Source organism: Eublepharis macularius, chromosome 18, assembly GCF_028583425.1.
Source record: "Eublepharis macularius isolate TG4126 chromosome 18, MPM_Emac_v1.0, whole genome shotgun sequence".
Classification (NCBI taxonomy): domain Eukaryota; kingdom Metazoa; phylum Chordata; class Lepidosauria; order Squamata; family Eublepharidae; genus Eublepharis; species Eublepharis macularius.
Window position 1 is genome coordinate 29,845,538 of NC_072807.1, and position 15,306 is coordinate 29,860,843.

The 15,306-nt window shown below is 46.1% G+C and overlaps 1 protein-coding gene across 2 annotated transcripts in view; it reads left to right on the forward strand.

The window, feature by feature from the left end:
• MAPK6 (mitogen-activated protein kinase 6) overlaps positions 1-15,306 on the forward strand; it is a 38,295-nt gene that overhangs the window by 8,927 nt on the left and 14,062 nt on the right. The window contains exon 1 of one of the 2 annotated variants that reach the window (XM_055002222.1): positions 14,570-14,725. The exons of the other annotated variant lie outside the window; for it this stretch is intronic. The gene's annotated coding sequence lies outside the window, so the exon portion shown is untranslated. Of the gene's footprint in view, positions 1-14,569; positions 14,726-15,306 lie in introns of those variants that run through there. 2 annotated transcript variants of the gene reach the window in all.

The window sequence follows — 15,306 nt, forward strand, 5'->3', positions numbered from 1 at the left end:
GTATTAATTTGGGTGCTTTCCACTCATCCATCCATCTACCTATTTGATTTTTCCGCAAACTTGGCGCTTTTCTCGGGCCTGTAGTAAGATCTGTCTTGTTTGCTCATGGCTCTAGTCTTTGGATTTAAGCATCCACAGATGGGGCCATGTGGAGAATTAATATATTGACAGACCCACCATGACAAAAGTTGAAGGGAAAACTGATGCCAGGGTAACTTCAGGGTTGGACTTGGCTGGGATCCTGTGGTTCTAAAAGTCTGCACTTTCTTTTGTAATGGAAAAGCTCAGCAAAGCTGCATTAGTTCTTCTCTGCTTCCTTGGGACAGAATGTTTGCTTTACCTGCTGCAGCGCAAAGCACTGCAGCTTATTGTGGCTCCTGGGCACCAGATCAGGGCTTTACTATTCGGCAAAGTGAAGCATGTTGCTTAAGGCAATGAAACTTGCTACCCGAAGCACAAGCGCCTGGTCTGAGATCTTGACCATTTGGCACCAGCAACTCAATTTCATGTTTTGTTTGGGTAACTAGTAGAGAGTTTATTTCTGTTAACCAGATGCAAAGCCAGAATTTCCTCCTGGGCTTATGCTGGCTTACGTATCTTGTAACTTCAGTGAGAATGTTTGAAAGCGTAATTGATGCTGAAGTTCTTCTGTAATTAGATCCTCTGCTCCCTCCAAGAGAATATAATTCTACAGATACCAACAAGCAAATATGCTTACATAATAAAGAGATAGCACCTGGCTTCAGAAGCAGTCTATTTGGTGGTATGTTTGCATTTGGGATCTTTTTTATTATAGAGACTGAAAGCCCATTTCAGTAGGATTTCAGAGATGCTATCCCCCCCTCCCTTGCCTGCACACAGCAGGGTTTTCACCCAGGTTCTTCAATAATTGCTTCCTGGCTGAGGTTTTAGCTGTGTAACTCCATATAACAGTCATGAAACTGTGCTCGAATTTGCAACCGTTGCGTAGAACAATTGTGTTGTGTTTTGTCAACTATATTGACAAACCTCCAAGCAAGTTGGTAAACAAGTACAATTCAATATGCTTACTGCTAGGAGTAATAGCTTTCTCAGTATCTCTCTCCAGTCGAATATTGAGGTCAGGCATGGCAGGATAAACTTCTATATACTTGTAAGAATAGCTGAGTGATGGTCCACTCAGCTCTATCATTAGCTCAAGGCTTCTGTACTTCTTATGAATGAAACACTACAGAATTGTTGTGAGGTAAGATTTGGGAGGGGTGACCACATACGTCAACGTTGATCTTTCTGGAATTAGGGCGAGATAAAAAGATAACAAAATTCTGCTTGAATGTGACAATACTTCTGACAATTGAGCGAGCGGAGTTTTAACAGTGAGTTCAGTTCAGTTGAAGAATGCACCAGCTTTTGTTTTTCTGGCAAACTTCGTAACTTAAATATTTTCATTTGCTTTCTAAGCAGAACTCCATGTTTCATTCTGTGGTCTTTAAGAAAAGGGATGGGTTTTGTTTTTACAAAACACAGCCTCTGGGACTGCAGTTTGACTCTTTCTTCGAAGTCATTTTCCTACCCTTTTATGCCTTTGGGAGGAGTGGACAGTAGGTACCCATACGTTTCCCCAGCAAACATTAAACAGTTTGGAGGGGTGACAGTTTTGATAAGAAAATAGCCTGGGGGGGAAGTTTGATGAATACTTCTTCCTCTCTCGACCACCTATCAAATTTGCAGTTTTAGAAGCTGTTCTGTAAACAAAAACAAAGTGTTAAGGAACCGCACAATGGTATGTTCAGCCTTTGGTTACTGAATTGTGAGAGATTTGTCTCAAGGGGATAGGATTTAATTGCAGGTATCATACATTGTTTATGATGGATGTTTGAGTCTCACATACAGAGAGAGAATGCACTTCAATGAGCCAGTTTCTCCGTCATAGGTTACAAAGCTATACATCATTTTATAGGCCCGGCAACTTGTATCTGTTACTCTTTTGTACAGTGGCCCTGTAAATATCCATTGGTGTCCTGGTGCATGGAATAGCTTTTGCCAAAATTTGTACTGCCACATATGTGCCAAGTCTCTGCTGCCATGCTTGCCTGTGTTATCACATGGGGCCAAAGCAGGCAAGATGCAGGAGACACAAGTCCAGCTCAGCTATTTTTATTGGTTTTAGCTATAGGCCCTTGCAAGAGAACACGGGGGTTTCACCCATCTAAATTGCCCTCTCGGAACCTGCTAATAATCCCACCATGATTTCCCTTCCCCCCCCCATGGGGCTACTATCTGCCAGTGACAGTAATTGTCTTACCCTTTCTCCAAGAAGCTCAGGGTGGCATGCATAATTCTTCCTTCACCAGTTTATCCTCATGACAATCCTGCAAGGTAGGTAAGGCTAGATAAGCAAAGGAACAGAATTATACCACCCCTGCACCCAAAGAGAATCATGGCCAAGGGCTGCTTCCAATTTTTACTTCTAGATGTGTACAATTCTACTTTTTCCATAGAGTTGCAGGATGGGGCAGTCAGAGTGAATTCAAGTACAGCAGGAATCTGAAAGATCCCATGGGATAACTCAGGGATCTTCGTTCAGAGTCAGCCTGTGATGCAGCATGAGGAACCAGAACTGAAAAAATAAATAAATAGGGAAGCATGCACAGTTTTTGCACAAGGCTCTTTGAACTGTAGCTGCATTGCTCAGATGGGTTCCTATTTTCTAATCTAAAGATGGAGCCCTCACACTGCCTTTATTACTACCCAGCCCTCTCTGAACAAAAATAAAGCACCCAGTTTTCACAATGCATGTCCCTTCAGAAATGCACCACAGTTTACTTTACAATTTACCACCACTTTCTATCAACCCAATCAGCCATTGGTTTTTTTTTATCACCCCCCAGAGCAGTGCCCTGAACATTTGTCCAGGCTGCCCCACAGGTAAGATAGCCCCGCCTATTGTATCTCTGCACAGATTTCTCTTCTCCTCTGCCCTCCTCCCAGCTCTAAGGCCCTGCACATAATGCACAATGACATTTGAAAGATCCTGGGGGGAATAACTATGAAAGCCAAAAGCACCCAAGCAAGTAATAATGGCAATTAAAAGCAAACTATCATCCAGGTCTGATGACATTCCTGTGGGCAGTCTTAAAGAAAGGAAAGAAAAATCCCTAACTATCTAGTGTCACTGATTTAATTCAACCCAACAAGGACAAAGGATAAACAGTATTATAGCCCTGGATTTCAAGAGACAAGGAGACGCTCGGTGCTGTGGAAATTGCCCAAGTATCAAAGTAATGGGCAGTATAATGTTGGGGAAGGATCATAGCCAGGGTTACCAAATCTGGGTTGGCAAATTCCTGGCGATTTGGGGGCAGAGTCTGGAGAGGATAGAGTTTTGGGAAGGGAGTGAGTTCAGCAGGGATGTGATATAGCGTCCATATGCCGAAGCTTTCATTTTCTCCAAGGGAACTGATCTCAGTATTCTTGAGATTAGTTGTAATACCTGGAGGCTGGTAACCCTTAGCATCAACCAAAAGTGGAAATTGTAGTTAATTCTAACGAAGTTGGCTTTTGTCCACACCAGATTAGTGCAACTGAGACTGTCTTTACACTCTCACCCTATTTAAAATGACCCTGGGAACTCAAACCAAACTCTCTTGGTAGTGTCGCAGTGCTAGTGTATGACTCGAGTTGGATTCAACCATACCAAAGGCCACTGTCCCCCCAAAAGGGGTTTACCTCTGAACAAATGGGCTTTGAGTCTCCATAAGCTGATAACCCAAATAGGTGCCCACATAGGTCCGATTCATGAAAACAATGGTGGTGGTGAAAAGTATTGTGTCTGAGACTGTTAGCTCAGTGATTTGGGGAGGTCTCTGGTTCAGACTGTACCTCTGGCTTTTTCCTCTAGCAAGCTTCCACGCCGAGATCAAAAGTAAAGGACATGGTGCCAGTACCGTCAATATTTGCATAGAAGGAGGAATCTTCTCATCTCTGGTGGGTCTTACTGCATTGTTTTCAGGAACATGCTTTATAGCAGTTTTACTGCCCTGTGCATCAGCAGTATGCATGCTGCTTTCAGGGCTAGCCCAAGGCTGCTTTTAAAGGATATAGGAAGAGCCAGGCCTAAAAGACAACCAGGAACAAGATGGGTTTGCTGTTGTTGTTATTTGATGCCACGGGTCGTGTTTTGATCATCGATCTTCCAGATTATTTTTGGTAAATAATTATCCCCTTGTTATGCACAGAGGGGTCTCACGTTGTGTCTGCAGTCTCCATAGCACAACAGTCTTGCTGTGAGGATCCTTATTGTATTGATACTTCCTCCTCTATGCAACAATTAAAGACTGTTTAAATAATATTATTAAATAATTACAGAAGTCCTGTCCCACCCTTTACATCTGATCAATCTCCGATGTCTTTAAAGCGGCTGTTTAGAAAATCCAATTCTGAATGTATTGTCGAAGGCTTTCACGGCCGGAGAACGATGGTTGTTGGGGGTTTTCCGGGCTGTCTTGCCGTGGTCTTGGCATTGTAGTTCCTGACGTTTCGCCAGCAGCTGTGGCTGGCATCTTCAGAGGTGTAGCACCAAAAGACAGAGATCTCTCAGTGTCACAGTGTGGAAAAGATGTAGGTCATTTGTATCTACTCAGGAGGGGTGGGGTTGAGCTGAGTCATTCTGTAAGAGTTTCCCAGGGTGTGGAATGCTAATGGCGGGAGGCTTCACTGTATCCTGAGGCGGTTCTTTTGCATATGGATTGGTGCTTGATGTGCTAATCTTCTCTGCAGGGCTATTGTCGGGTGTGGAGTGTTTTGTTGGCCTGGTGTTTTTCAGAACTGGAGCCCATGCTCTGTTCATTCTTAAGGTTTCTTCTTTCCTGTTGAAGTTTTGCTTATGCTTGTGAATTTCAATGGCTTCCCTGTGCAGTCTGACAAAGTAGTTGGAAGTGTTGTCCAGTATTTTGGTGTCCTGGAATAAGATACTGTGCCCTGTTTGAGTTAGGCTATGTTCAGCCACTGCTGATTTTTCAGGCTGTCCAAGTCTGCAGTGTCTTTCATGTTCTTTTATTCTTGTCTGGATGCTACGCTTTGTGGTCCCGATGTAAACTTGTCCACAGCTGCAGGGTATACGGTATACTCCTGCAGAGGTGAGGGGATCTCTGCTGTCTTTTGCTGATCGTAGCATCTGTTGTATTTTTCGGGTGGGTCTGAATACTGCTTGAAGGTTGTGCTTTTTCATAAGCTTTCCCATCTGATCAGTAATTCCTTTGATATATGGCAAAAACACTTTTTCTGTGGGAGACTGTTTTTCTTTGGTTGTTTGATTCATCCTGGGTTTGATTGCTCTTCGGATTTCATTTCTGGAGTAGCCATTTGCCTGAAGTGCGTGGTTTAGATGATTAATTTCCTCATTGAGAAAGCGCGGCTCACATATCCGTCTTGCACGATCCACTAATGTTTTCATTATGCCTCTTTTCTGTCGGGGGTGGTGATTGGAGTTTTTGTGTAAGTACCGATCAGTGTGAGTTGGTTTCCTGTAGACCTTGTGACCTAACTGAAAGTTTGCTTTGCGGATGACCAAGGTATCCAGGAATGAGAGTTTTCCCTCACTTTCTTTCTCCATTGTGAATTGTATGTTCAGGTGGATGTTGTTGAGATGATTCAAAAACTCCATCAATTCTTCCTCCCCATGGCTCCAAATGATGAATGTATCATCCACAAACCGGAACCATACACTGGGTTTGTGGGGTGCTGATTCTAGAGCTGTTTTTTCAAAATGTTCCATGTAGAAGTTTGCTATAACTGGGCTGAGTGGGCTCCCCATGGCCACCCCATCCATCTGTTCATAGAATTCGTTGTCCCATTGGAAGTAACTGGTTGTCAGACAATGATGGAATAAGGCTGTTACATCCTCTGGGAAAATCTGATTAATCAGTGCAATAGTGTCTTTTACTGGAACCTTGGTAAACAGGGATACAATTCTGAATGCTACCCAGAGGTCAAGAGAACTGAAAGCTCACACCCTGGAAATCTAGTTGGTCTTTATGGTGCTACTGGACCCAAAGCTTGTTGCTTCCTATATTATTCTGCTAATATTTGTAAGGTTCATCCAACCAATGTAGCTACTTCCTAAAAAAGCCTCATAGGCTGGTAAATCTTTGCCTACTTCTGCAACTCCATGGCAAGGGGTGGGGGGAACCATTTATTGAATTTCTGCCTGTCACAAAATTGTTAAAAGCACAGCAACCTTTAATAAGGAAAGATGGAAAATTCAAATTATTGGCTTGAGAAAGGGATGAAACCTACATGCAAATCTCTTCTCTATTTCACAGAGAAAGCATTGCTCGGCATGGAAGAGATGAGGAAAGCTTAATATGAAACATTTATTTATGACAAGCAGCTGTTAAAGGCATTGCTAGCCTTGTCAGAAAAACATTTGGTACCCTAAAACGAGAGCCATCGGTGAAAGATTCCAGCAGGAGAGAAGGCAAACATCGCCATCCCTTGCCAAACTTAAGGTGGCTGACAGGCCAATCACGCGACGTGCAATTACTGTAAAGATAGTCACCGTCAAACTCCACCATTCTCTTATCACAAGCTGGGAGTGTGCAAGGAATTGTGGGCAGAACAGCAATCTAGAAATCCCACTAACCAATATATTCCCCCGCAAGGATTTGCTAAACTTTCAGACAGTTGAACTAATTCCCCTCCCCCTTTCCTTTCTCCTTTAGATCAGCTACTCTACTCCTTCTGGAGCATTTACAGCCAATTCGAAATATTTGAGGATGTTCGTGTTAAGTTATAAAGTCCTATTTCTGCATACCTGAGGTGACCAGGAGAGTCAGTGCCATTCCATGCAGAGTTACACACTTCTAAACCCATTTACTTCAATAGACTTAGAACAGTGTAACTCCGGAGGATGCTGAGAGAGACTCTGGCACTGCCTGCAGTTTGTCACCCCCAGTATGGCTGCTATGCAGAGGAAAGCAACAGCAAACTGTCTCTGCTCATCACTAGCCTTGAAAACCCCGTGACGTGGAACTTCCTGGGATCCCCATAATTCACTTGAAACTTGATGGCGCACTTTACTTTTCAGTTTAAAAGGCCAAGGTCATTTGGGAGGAAATCCAGACAAGTTATGATGATGTACTGTTGATAGCAACAGATAAACTCCTTCTACCAAAGGAAAAGTCTAGTATGCCAGCTTGTCAGCTTCTAAAGAGAGAAAAAAAATAAAGGGGGGGAGAGTAATCCATCAGGTTTTGTTGGGGGATCACACTATAATGTTACTGGGTAGATTGCACTGAAAATATTCCCTTGTTATATTTATAGAACAATATTCTAGTGCTGATTTTAATTGCAAAAGCCCCCTTGGCCCACGGGGTGGTGGTGGCCACTTTAATAATAATGATGATGATGATAACGCCAACAACATTCAATTTATATATCACCCTTCAGGACAACTTAACACCCGCTGAGAGCAGTTTATAAAACCTGTTGTTATTATCCCCACAACAATAATCACCCAGTGAAGTAGGTGGGGCTGAGAGAGGTCCGGGATGCTGTGACTGACCCATGGTCACCCAGTGGCTTCAAGTGAAGGAGTGGGGAATCAAACCTCGTTCTCCATATTAGAGTCCTGCCACTCTTAACCACTACACCAAACTGGCTTTCAGGGGAAGTGAGGAAACTTACCATGTGGAAGCCCTGTTGCTGTTGCATTTTATGTGCAGTCCACCAGCAATGGGAAAACCTCAAAATCCCATCCATATGTGGAAGACACCCACGTGGGATGAATGTGTGTGTGTGAGGGTCACTTCACAGATGTGACTGGTTGCACATAGGTTTGGGGGGGTGCATCCTTGAAAATATGAATTGTCCTAAACAAATGGATCAGTTCCTTGTAGGAAGGGCCACCGAGTGTCAACAGGTACTTTGTGGGGAGAGACGGAAAATGTGAGCTACCTGGAAAAATGGATTCTGAAGAAGTTACTTGTTGTACAAGAAAAGCCTGTGCCAGAACCTGTCGGTTTCCATTCTGATGTCGTTTAATTGCTCGGGTCGCTGCCAGCCATCACAAAACCTCGCTGAACTCTGGACTAGCATAAGAAGGGTTGTATCTCTGTGCAGCTGTGGCTGAACATAGGTTGGAGAGCGACGGGGACCTTTATAGCTGTTTTCTGCCAGTAACATAAAATTTCCATTCCATATAATTTAAATAGGCCTTCGTCACGTATTGGGGAGTGTTGGGAAAAAATACAAGAACTGTTCATATTTTTGCTCCTTGTCAACATGGATTTTGAGAGTCAGCGTGTGATTCATGTCTCGTCTTCTCAGCTTATTGGCACTTACTAGAAACGGTAGCAGGCTTGAGTCTGACATCATTGCCCCCTGCAATCACTATTGATTTTCTACTTCAGTTTTGGATTGATCCTGGTGTTCTTTACATAGGGACGGACTTGTGTGTCTTTTCCATTGCTCCTGCAGCTGCTGATATAGCACAGTGGCAACAGGGTTTCCACGTGGCAGATTCCTCTCATTTCCCTTGTCTTCCCCCCTTACACCACTGAGGGCTTTCCCAAGTTTTTTTTTTAAATCAGCCATTGATATATTGTTATAGTGTTAGAGCAATATAACAATATATCAATATAACATTGATATATTGTTATAGTGTTAGAGCAATATAACAATCTATCGAGTTGTCAGTTTTCATTTTTTTAAGTTAGACTCTAGACCTTTCATTGTAGAGACAAGATGTTATAATGCCATAACAATATGTCGTGTTGCTATTTTAAAAGAAGGTCTCTAGTGGCAGGGGGCAGGTAGGGTTGTTAACCTCCAGGTGGGGCCAGGAGATCTCCCAGAATTCCAACTGAGCTCCAGACTACAGAGACCGGTTCCCCTGGAGAAAATGGCTGCTCTGGAGGGTGGGCTCTGTGGCATTATGCCCCACTGAGGTCCCTCCCCTCCTCAAACCCTCCCCTTCCTAGGTTCTACCACCCAGTCTTCAGGAATTTCCTAATCCAGAGCTGGCAACCCTAGCTGCAGGGGATGTTGTCAAGGGAAATGGTGTCAATGGTGGGACCGGGAAGATCTGCATTTTCCCATCTGCATGGGTACCAGCCTGGCTTTGCTGAAGTCTTTCTTAGGGTTGCTAGGTTCCCTTACTCTCCTGGTGTGTGTGTGCGGGGGGGGGGACACCTGACACCTTTTTGTTTTTCTCTTGCACGCACAGGCGTGGCAACACTTCGAAGGCCAGTGCAATGGTGTCACTCCTAGGAGTGATGTTGCACCACGGGGTGGGGTGGGGGGACATCTGGGAGGCCTGTTCCCTTGCCTTCTCCCCCTGCTGGTCAGGTCAGTGGTAATGGGGGGGGCAGAGGGTGGAAGCTGGGGATCCCCCACCACCGCCAGGGGATCTGGCAGCCCTAGTTTTTCCCCAAACGTGGCAGCAATGCAAGAGAAAAGATTGCAGAAAAGATGCAGAAAATCCAGGAAATGCATGAAAACACCATGATGCCCTGAGGAAGCAGGAAAAAATCCGCTTCCCCAGAGCATCCAAGCAGGGCAAGCAACCCAGGCGTACGTGGCCATCTGCGACCCACATAATATGTCATACATGAATTTAAAATGGCTCCCCATCCTTTTCAATTAAATAGGACTTAACATTTCAAAAGCCCCACCTTGCTGTGAATCCTGAGTTATGTTCCTAGAAGCTGTTTCAACGTCTTTCTCTAGGCAAAGATCCTCTTCCTCATACCTCTTGGAATTTGGAGAATAGGAAGAAGAGGATTGCCCAGCATTTTCAGGAAGCTTGCCATTAGAAACCTCAGAGTTTTATTCCTGCTGCTCTGCTGGTTGCCAGCTCCATTGCAACAGAAGGAATTCCATGTGGGCACATGAAAAAAAAAACCACCCATAAGCTTCAAGCTTATGGTACTCGCACTTCCCTTGCCAGAACCTGGGCCGTCCCAAGAATCAGGGTTAGGGAAAGCTATCAGATTGAATACCCCAGACCTCAAATAAATTTATAGCCAGATCTAGAGTTTGCCAAAAGTAGTTGATCTCATACCATTTTGGAATTATTTTCCTAGTCCACTATCACTATCTCCTCAAACAAAATAGCATTTTCTCTATAATTCAGAACAGGAGAAAATAACTACACATTATAGGTTAAGAAAATAAAAAGCTCCTTCTACCATGATAAAGTTCAGGCAAAATGAATAGGGAAAAGGGATCCATGGCACAAAAACCTTGTAAATACTGCACAACTGAGCCTAGCCACTGCATAGCCTGGCACCAGTCAGCACATATCCTGGCTAGACTTTTCCTAGGGAAAGGCTGCCAAGGGGACAGAAGGAGGGAAAGCTGAAGATATGGGTAGGGGCAGATGAAGGTAGGTTGCCTGGTGGGTGGGAAACAGAGAACAAAGCAGGCCTAGCAGTGGCAAGCATTCACCTAGGGAAACCATATCTCCTACTTCAGCAAAAAACTTCCTGCTCTCTACTTCTATCCTGCCTACCACTGCTCAGCTGGAAGATCGTGGGGGAAATGGGGGTGGTGGTGGTGGTGTTGTGCCAGGACTGTCATCATGGCATTGCCCTGATGCCAAAAAGGTAAGCCCCCCACCAATCTCCTGGTTGTGTTAACCTCTAGGACTACTAGCTTAAACAGGAACAGCTAGAGGGCAGCCCTCAGTGTAAGGTGCAGCTTCTCTGTCTGGCATTTGCATGGGGGAATGGTTTTGTAATGTTTGCAAAAGACACTGAAGTTCAATGTTGAGCAAGGCTTTATGGGAAGGGAGTTCCCCAGAAAACCACTGCAACACATGATTTACTGTCTGGTCATGGCCCAACAATACTGACTGCAAGAGAGCTTTTGATTGATGTAGGGCTGTTTCCATGTGGCAAAGATTCTCTGCTTCGCTTTCATTGTTGCTATGAATGCAGATGCTTGTGTGTTGGAAATTAATCTTCCATGCATGGGAGCTTTCTGTGCACTTTCTCTAGCTTCCCCTTCCCAACCTTTCCTTTTCATACATACTCTGAAACAACACTGCATTGGGCTGCTGTAGCAACTTGCCACCATTTTTGTGTTTTTCTTTCATGCATGTACCATAGTGCTAGAATGATTCTGCTAAACATATGAAATGGAAACAGATTAAGTGAGAATAGATCATTATAGCATACCAATTTAAAATAAGAAGTCCTCAAAAAGCAACTGATTACAACTGATTTCTAGACTATAGAGATAGTCTTGGAGAAAATTACAGCTTCAGAGGGTCACCTCAATGGCAGACAACAGAGTATAGGAGTGATGGAAGCAGGGATGCCTCCTAGCATCCAACCTCATTGGAGGAAATAGGGGTAAGATTGGCAACTCTGGGCTGTGAAATTCCTGGAGATTTTGAGGGTGGAGCCTGGGAAGGATTCAGGGAGAAGAGGGACCTCAGCAGGGTCCCCCTGCCAAAGCAGCCATTTTCTTCAGGGGGACTGATCTCCGTAACCTCGCAATAAGTTATGATTCTGGGAGATCTCCAGCTACCATCTGGAGATTGGTTTAGTTTTAGTTAGTTTATTTGATTTTTAACCCGCCCTCCCCGCAAGCGGGCTCAGGGCGGGGTACAACAGTGATAAAAATACATAGGATAAACAATAAAAACAACAATCTCAAGAAGCGTAACTTGCAGAATTAAAATAAAAAAATAGATTCAAACATCCCAAGATGGGGCCCTCTCACACTTCCCTGCCCGCCAACATAGAGAATAGAGGAGGGAGGTGCAAATTGATATTACTCTGCAACATCGCATGCATGGGGGGCCAATCACTATACAGAGCCCCCCTGCTGGCAGGAGACCAGTAGGAAGGCTCATTGATGGACCTAATGCAGGCCTCAACCAGCATTATGCCTGGTGGAACATCTCTGACTTGCAGACCCACCAAAAGGATGCAAGATCTTGGTGGATCCGAGTATTCGCCGATAGAGAGTTCCACCAGGTTTGGGCCAGGACCAAAAACACCCTGCCCCTGGTTGAGGCCAGATGAGCCTCCCTGGGGCCAGGAACCACCAGCAGATGTTTGCCTGCTGATAGTGCTCTCAGGGGTACATACGGGGAGAGGCGGTCCCTCGGTATGCTAGTCCCACTCCGTTTAGGGTCTCCTGCATGTGCCAGGCTACACATGGGTGAAATCAACAGCAACCCGTACATGGGCTTTCTCTGTGGTGGCCCTGACCCTGTGGAATGACCTGCCTGAGGAGGTTAGGAGAGCCCCCACTCTCCTGGCTTTCTACAAGCGATGCAAAACTGAATTATTCAAAAAGGCTTTTTACTCAAATGGGAGGGCTGTATTGTAGGGATGGGGTCTCAGATGCTTCGCTAATGAGTTAGGGACCATAGACTTCACCATTATGTTGCCTTACATATTATCTGTTGCTTTAAATACGTACTCCTATGTACTACCTGTGCTTTAAGTGGTCTAATGTCAATCCTAGAAGTGATTATGTTCTGTTTTGGTATTTTCTTCTACTTTGTATTGGATTCTTGCTAACACTATGTCTTTTTAAACTTGTATCTATTTATCCTATGGCATTGTTTATAGAAATGTCCTTGGTACTGAATGGAAATGTACTTGATACGGATTGTATTAATCTCATACTGTGTAATCTGCCTTGAGTCTCAGTGAGAAAGGTGGACTATAAATGACATAAATAAATAATGGGTTAAAACCAAAACCTTGAAGCTGATCTGGAATTCCATGGGGAGCCAGTGTAGCTGCTGCAGAATTGGAGTGACATGTGCCCTGTACGGAGTGCCCATTAGGACACGTGCAGCGCCCTAAATTGGGGAAAGGAACATGGCACATTTGCATCTCTTCTAGTAAAAAGCAGAAGTTGACATAGGGATACTCTACCAAGTGTCAAAAATTCTGTCTTAAACCATAGATATTTTGTAAATCCTAGTGTCTAATGACAACACTTTCAGTATTTACTGAAAGCCAAGTCAGCGCACCACACACCGGTTCCCCCACCCCACCCCCCCGTCCCTCCATGGAGATTGCCTGGTGTGGTCTGACAACCCTGAACAGAAGCCCTAGAGTGTAGAATGATATCCCAACTGAGCATCCTCCCCTTGCCAAACTTCGGCCTCCCCGGGTACTGCCCCAAAAGTTCCAGGAATTTTCCAAGCCAGAGTTTGCAACCATGCGGACACACATTGGATGAAGCCAGCTCTTTTTCTCATTGTGGAATAACATTTTATTCTATAAGTTTCCACTGGATATTAGTAGGGTTGCCAACTCTAGCATGGGCAATTTGTGGAGATTTGGGGGCACTACCTGAGGAAAAGGAGTTCTGTTTCTCCTAGGCTTTATGGTATATCACAGAGTCCACCCTCCAAAGCTGCCATTTTCCTCTAGGGTAACTGATCCCTATTGTCTGGAGATCAGTGGCACTTCAGGGAGAACTCCAGCTCCCCATCTGAAGCTTGGCAATCTTTAGGGTTGCCAACTCTGGCTTGGGCAATTTCTGGACATATGGGAGCACTACCTGGGGAGAGAGACTTTTGTTTCTCCTAGACTCTATGGTGTACCATCTAGTATGCTCTCCAAAGCTGCCAGGGGCCCTGTTGTCTGAAGAGCAGTGGTCCTTCAGGGAGAACTCCAGTTCCTTACCTAGGTTATCAACTCTGGCTTGGGCAATTCCTGGAGTTTTGGGGGCGCTACCTGGGGTGAGCAATTTCTCCTAGACTTTATGGTATAGCTGCCATTTTCCTCCAGGGGAATTGATTCCTGTTGTCCAGAGATCAGTGGTAATTCAGGGAGAACTCCAGTCCCGCAACTGGAGACCAACAATCCTTAGGGTTGCAAAATTCCTGGAGATTTGGGAACACTACCTGGGAAGAGGGACTTCTGTTTCTTCTAGACTCTATGGTATACCATTGAGTCTGCAATCCAAAGCTACCAAATGACTCGATCCCTGTTGTCTGGAGATCAGCGGTCCTTCAGGGAGAACTCTAGCCTCTCCCCTTGGAGCTAGACTTCCAATGGCCTGCCCTATGTCCAGTCGGTGGCACCTCATAGACCCACAACAATTTTTTTCTGATGTGTAATTTTTCCCGAGGCAAATCTCACTCCATCACCCTAACATCATTGAATGCAAGAGAGCTTTTGATTTTGGATTTCACGGACAGAACTTCACCTCAGAAAAGCTTGCGCATCAGGGAAAAAAACCGTTGTGGCTTTGTGAGGTGCCACTGACGGTGTAATCCGCCTTGAGTCAGAGTGGGAAAGGCGGGCTACAAATAACGTAGATAAAAATTAATCCATTTAAAACAAGGGGCTGGCCCTCAATCGGGGCTGTAAGTTTAAAAATACACATCGAAACACACACATTTTTGCTTCCCTTGCCTACATTTACGTTTTTAAAAAATCCCCTCAGGCAGAGGGAGGCGAGTCTGAGGCGGGCCGCGCGCCACCGGCTTTTCCCGCCTTCGCTCTCCCAACCGCCACGTCCTCGAGGCGGGGCCGGGCCCAGGCCTGGTCCGCTCCGCCCCAAAGGCGGGCCGGCCTCTCCCCGCCGCCGCCCCCTTCCCCTTGTCCTCGCCGCCGGGTTACATGGCAGTAGCCGCGGCGCCGCTCCTCCTATTGAGGCGAGAGGCGGTCGTCGCCGCCGACACCAGCGCCAGGGCCCGGTCGCGCCGTCCGCCCCGGAGGCTTTTCTCCCCGCTTTGTCGACCCTCATGAGCCTGGGCAGCCCCGTGAGTGGCGGGCGGGAGGGAAGGAAGGAAGGAGGGAGGGAAAGACCGCGGTGCTGGCGGCGGCGGCGGCAGGCGGGCGAGGAGGGCCGCAGTGCTGGTCCGCCTCCCGCGCCTGCTGCACAAAGGCGCTTTGTTCTTCGCCGGCCCGCCGCGACCGGCTCGGCCCGGCCGGGCAGGCCTTCCGCACTGCGGCGGGCGGGCGGAGGAGCGCTCCGGCTGGGGCTGAGCGGTCGGTCAGTTGGAGGGACGGAGGGAGGCTTTCTTTCCCCTCAGGATCCCCGTGCCATGCCACTCCGCTTCAGACAATGGCGGCCTCGGGCAGGGGCGGGTGGTCGCCGCCACCCAGGCCGCCCCCTTCGCTTCTGTGGGGTCTCGACGGGGAAACCTCGGCCAGGCTTGGAGCAGGTCTCTCGGGCTGGGCTGAGGGGGAGAAGGCGTCATTTCGCATCCCCAAACCATCAGCTTCCCAGGTGTCAAAACAATGCATGGACTTGAACAGAAAAGGCAACGAGGATCTCTTAAAAATCCGCTTTTTGGAGGCGAAATCAGATAGTCAGGCGGATTTGAAAAGCGAGGTTAAA